The following is a 5,702-nucleotide window of genomic DNA, read 5'->3' on the forward strand; positions in this document are numbered from 1 at the left end:
AGGAAAGTCAAGTCCAGATGTACAAGTAAGAAATCTTTTTTCTATATATAACAAAATCACTAAGTTATATCATAAATGACTTCCACTAAATATTAACACTCCAAAATTCACACAATATGAATTAAAATAGGTATAGCAGAAAGTGCTCTCTGAAGCATGTTCACATTCCTAAGATAAACAACGAAGTGTAGCCACCAAAAATTCAGATAGGCATAGGTGCAAACATTTGCATGGAAACTTTTACAAGACATAAGAAATTATTTGTTTTGATAATTTTATGTACTGCTTATATACATTTTAAAACAAGTACAACTGAAAACATTTCTACATAAAAACGACAATAAACTCAAGTGAAATACTAAATAATAGTCTTACAAACTGATCTCTCAAGAGAATAACAACTGAAGTACAGTATTCTAAGAAATGCCCTTATCTTGATCAATCATTTCTGTTTTAACTGAAAAGACATCTGCCAGCATATGTTCTGGAATTTCTGAACCTCTGACTTTAAAGGCATAACCAAGTATTATCCCCTTTGGCCAAACTTTGTCTCAAGGTATACAGCTTCTTAGAAACTGCATAAGGTCCATATTGTCAGTGAATAAAAACCCATCATAAACCTGATGTAAAAACTGGCTCACCTCAAAAGGGGGTGTCAATGTCCCCCTTTCCCCATCTGTTAATACACATCTGCATCAACTCTCCAGTTAAATGAGCCACTCCCAGAAGGTAATCAACAGGGGTGATTTTTAGTTTCCAAGTCCCAAACTGCTTATCCTGTGCATCAAAGGAGGGGGTCTCATTTTCTTTTCCATATTATTCTGTGGTAAATATCAATTATTTAATTTCATCCATATTGGTAAGTGATCATGTTCTAATGAGGTGCTGAAAAGAGATAATGTCCACATATTCCCTCAGTCCTATAGTAACGGCTCTATGGAATTGGTGCATGTCTTCTCCTGAGAGCTCTTGAGCTACTTGTAACACCTTTTGTCTAATACCATCCAATTTAATTTCCGAGTCAGTCAATATTTCTTCCATATCAGGAGAACTTGTAAGCCAATGGAGATGAAAAATTGTCCTTCTATGTTTAACAGTTATATGTTCATAAAGTTTCACAAGTCTCTCCTATTTCTCATGTTTTGCATCAAGTTTCTGCTGAAATGATTTGAAGGCCAATATCATAAGTGCAGGTGAATGAACATCCTTCCCTTCTCTTCTCTGGTTATGTGGGGAACTGTTATGCTTCCCTTTCCTGAACCTCCTGATCCTTCTTTGCTGCTCATGTTGGCATGGCCTATAGTGAGATGAGCAGAGACTGAGGGCCTTGGAGCCAGTGGAGTGTGCAAGGTGCTGGCTGGAGAGCCTGTCGAGTAGCCCTCCGCAGCCAGCCAAGACAACACAATTTATTAATTTACTGGTGTAAATAACACACACACACACACACACACACACACACACACACACATACTTGGCATAACTCCTAATGATATGCTGTATTCTTATGATGAATTTTGAAAACCAACCATATTAACTTTAGGAATGGTGGTAAATCTTGGTGTTTGGTTTTATGTTTAAAGACTAAAGGCTCTTGGTATTTAGTTTTATGTTTACTTGGCTAGGACTTATGTTGTGTTTAAATCTGCTCTAGCTGCAGATGTCAGAAACTAAAATTCCTTTTGCAGCTTTTGTCTCCTCTGTTGTCTTGGATTTTCCTTGAGACTCCTTTTTGAATAGGGTCTGAGTCTTACAATTCTTTTCAGCCTCAATTCCCAGGTAGCATATAGAAGCCTGTTGATGTGGCAGTAAGATGTGGGGCAAGAGAAATGTTCTCTAGTGGTAAGATCAAATTGGGTCATTTTCTGGTATGTCTATGTCCCTGAACTGTGATCTTCACAGGTGCTACTCAGCCTTTTTCTTTTTCTTTCTTTTCTTTTCTTTTCTTTTCTTTTCTTTTCTTTTCTTTTCTTTTCTTTTCTTTCATTTTTTTTTTCCCCCACCTTAGGTGACACAGGAAGGCTGGGGCCTGGAGGGCGGGGGATGGGTATTTCCCTTACTTCACACTGGTAAAATAATTTCCATTATGGACATGCCTTTATTAAAGAGAGAGAATTCTCTGAGCATACTCAAAAGTGATACTTTCCCTTATCCCTGTTGCGGAGGGATATTTCTCAGATCTTCACGGTGAGAACCTGGTAAGGCCCCTGGAGGGAAAACTACAACAGTGCAGGAGATCCTTGGGGCGGATTTTCCTGAAGTTTTTATATCTCAAGATAGTCAACACTAGCCTCTAGCAATTAGTCAACTGTCCTTTATGACTACTAATACTGACTCAAGTGGCTGTTTCTGCTTCTGATAAACTATAAGCTTTGCATCTGATGGCTTTCTTTCCAATTTCTCAGGGCAATGGTTTGCCCTGTGGCCTTGATCATCTGATGGATCTAAGAGAGTTGGTTGGTTTGTTTTTTTTTTCAGCTTTTTGTGTGTGTGAGAGAGAGAGAGGGAGAGAGACAGAGAGAGAGAGAGAGAGAGAGAGAGAGAGAGAGAGAGAGAGAGCAGGAACACAGGAGAGCGGCAGAGAGAGAGAATTTTTTAAAAATTTTTTATCATTTTATTTATTTTTGAGAGACAGAGCATGAATCGGGGAGGGACAGAGAAAGAGGGAGGGAGACACAGAATCCAAAGCAGGCTCCAGGCTCTGAGTTGTCAGCACAGAGCCTGATGTGGGGTTCGAACTCAGGAGCTGTGAGATCATGACCTGAACCAAAGTCGGACACATAACCAACTGAGCACTCAGGGGCCCTGAGAGAGAAAAACTTAACCAGGCTCCTCATCAAGCATGGAGTCTGATATAGGCTCATCTCACGACAGTGAATTCATGACCTGAGCAGAAATCAAGAGCCAGACAATCAACCAACTGAGACACCCAGGTGCCCCTGGGGTGATGTCTTAAGAGTCACTGTAAAATTTATGAGTTTTAAATATAATATCACTCACATTTATAATTATTGCCAGAAAACTAAAGAAGAATTTAAATCTGAAATTAAATAAATCAAGATAACTTATCCAAAAATGTTTATTAAAATTTTACCTGCAGATTTTATTCCAAAGCAAACTTACATGATGGCATTTTATTTAAACTTTTGAAATAGGAAGAATGCTAATTACTGTGGTATTTTTAGTTACATTGGAAGAGGTAGTACAGTAACAATCAGAACAATGTTTTGATAACATTTTGAAGTAGTTATAAAATGTGTCAAACGTTTTCTGATATAAATTTGAATTTTAGAGAAACAATAAACTTTTTAAAGACAAATACATCATATAAAGATAAAAAGTATTATAAACTTTCTGAATACTGAAAACATATATTTTTATTTCCTATGTTTTTATTCTATATATGTATGAAATGACTTTGTATATTAGATGTCATCTAAAAAATTCTCAGTTTGTTATATTTTCTCCAATATCTTTACAGTGTTATTATGCTAGTACTACTGAGAAGGTGATCTTAATATAATTAGTGTTCTGTGAAAATAAAGTGAGATTCACAGATTCAAAATTATTTTCCTTTTAACATCCAAAAGAGTATTTGTTGAGGGTTTTTATCATGAATGTTATAAAATGGATGTTATAGTTTGTTAAATGTTTTTTCTGCCTCTATTAAAATGATCATACGGTTCTCATCTTTTCTTTTATTAATTTGGTGTACCAGGTTGATTGATTTGTGAATAATGACCCATCTTTGCAACCAAAGAATAAATCCCTCTTGATCATGGTGAATAATTCTTTTAATGTATTGTTGGATTCAGTTTGCTATTATTTTATTGAGTATTTTTGCATCCATGTTTATCAGTGATATTGACCTGTAGTTCTCTCTCATAGTGGAGTCGTTACCTGGTTTTGGTATCGGCATAATGCTGATCTCATAGAATAAACTGGAGGTTTTCCTTTCTTTTTTATTTTTTTGGAATAGTTTGAGAAGAATAGGTATTAACTCTTCTTTAAATGTTTAGTAGAATTCACCTGTGAAGCCATCTGGCCCCGGACTTCTGCTTGTTGGGAGTTTTTTTGATTACTGATTCAATTTCTTTGCTGATTATTAGTCTTTTCAAGTTTTCTATTTGTTCCTGTTTCAGTTTTGGTTCTTTATATGTTTCTAGGAATTTATCCATTTACACTAGGTTGTCCTTTTTGTTGGCATATAGTTTTTCAAAATATTATTATTATTGTTTGCATCTGTGGTATTGTTATTTCTCTTCTCTCATTTCTGATTCTACTGATTTGGGTCCTTTGTCTTTTCTTTTTGGTAAGTCTGGCTAGAGGTCTACCAATTTTATTTCAAAGAACAAGCTCCTGGTTTCACTTATTTGTTCTACTGTTTTTGTTGTTGTTGTTTTAGTTTCTGTATCATTTATTTATGCTCAAATCTTTATTATTTCCTTACTTCTACTGGCTTTCGGCTTCATTTTTTTTAGAGGGAACATATATCAACATAATAAAGTCCATATACGAAAAACCCACAGCTAATATCGTCCTCAATGGGGAAAAACTGAAGAGTTTTTTAGGAAGAGGACAAGGATGTCCACTCTAACCACTGTTATTTAACACAGTACTGGAAATTTCTAGCCACAACAATCAGACAACAAAGTCTGATGGCTGTCAAAAAAAGACAAAGATTAGTTGGCCTGTCATTTTCAAATAGTTAAAGTTTAATTTCTTCCATGCCAATTTGGATGCTTTTATTTCTTTTTGTTGTCTAATTGCTGTGGCTAGAAATTTCCAGTACTGTGTTAAATAACAGTGGTTAGAGTGGACATCCTTGTCCTCTTCCTGACCCTATGACCCAGCAACTGCTAGGGATTTACCCAAAGGATACAGGAGTGCTGATGCATAGGGGCACTTGTACCCCAATGTTTATAGCAGCAATGTACCCCAATGTTTATTTCTTTTTGTTGTCTAATTGCTGTGGCTAGAAATTTCCAGTACTGTGTTAAATAACAGAGGTTAGAGTGGACATCCTTGTCCTCTTCCTGACCCTATAACCCAGCACTGCTAGGGATTTACCCAAAGGATACAGGAGTGCTGATGCATAGGGGCACTTGTACCCCAATGTTTATAGCAGCAATGTACCCCAATGTTTATTTCTTTTTGTTGTCTAATTGCTGTGGCTAGAAATTTCCAGTACTGTGTTAAATAACAGAGGTTAGAGTGGACATCCTTGTCCTCTTCCTGACCCTATGACCCAGCACTGCTAGGGATTTACCCAAAGGATACAGGAGTGCTGATGCATAGGGGCACTTGTACCCCAATGTTTATAGCAGCACTTTCAACAATAGCCAAATTATGGAAAGAGCCTAAATGTCCATCAACTGATGAAAGGATAAAGAAGTTGTGGTTGATATATACAATGAAATACTACTTGGCAATGAGAAAGAATGAAATATGGCCTTCTACAGCAATGTGGATGGAACTGGAGAGTGTTATGCTAAGTGAAATAAGTCATACAGAGAAAGATACCATATGTTTTCACTCTATGTTTCACTCTTCACTAAGTTTCACTGAGAAACTTAACAGAAGACCACAGGGGAGCGGAAGGGGGGAAAAAAGTTACAGAGAGGGAAGGAGGCAAACCATAAGAGACTCTTAAAAACTGAGAATAAACTGAGGGTTGATGGGGGGTGGGAGGGAGGGGAAAGTGG

At 36.7% G+C, this 5,702-nt stretch overlaps 1 pseudogene; it reads right to left on the minus strand.

Annotated features, from left to right (window-relative positions):
- Positions 1–416: 416 nt before the first annotated feature.
- Positions 417–1,286, minus strand: LOC115505586 (annotated as a pseudogene).
- Between the last annotated feature and the right edge of the window lie 4,416 nt (positions 1,287–5,702).

The sequence above is a fragment of the Lynx canadensis genome, chromosome F1 (genome assembly GCF_007474595.2).
Source record: "Lynx canadensis isolate LIC74 chromosome F1, mLynCan4.pri.v2, whole genome shotgun sequence".
Lineage (NCBI taxonomy): Eukaryota > Metazoa > Chordata > Mammalia > Carnivora > Felidae > Lynx > Lynx canadensis.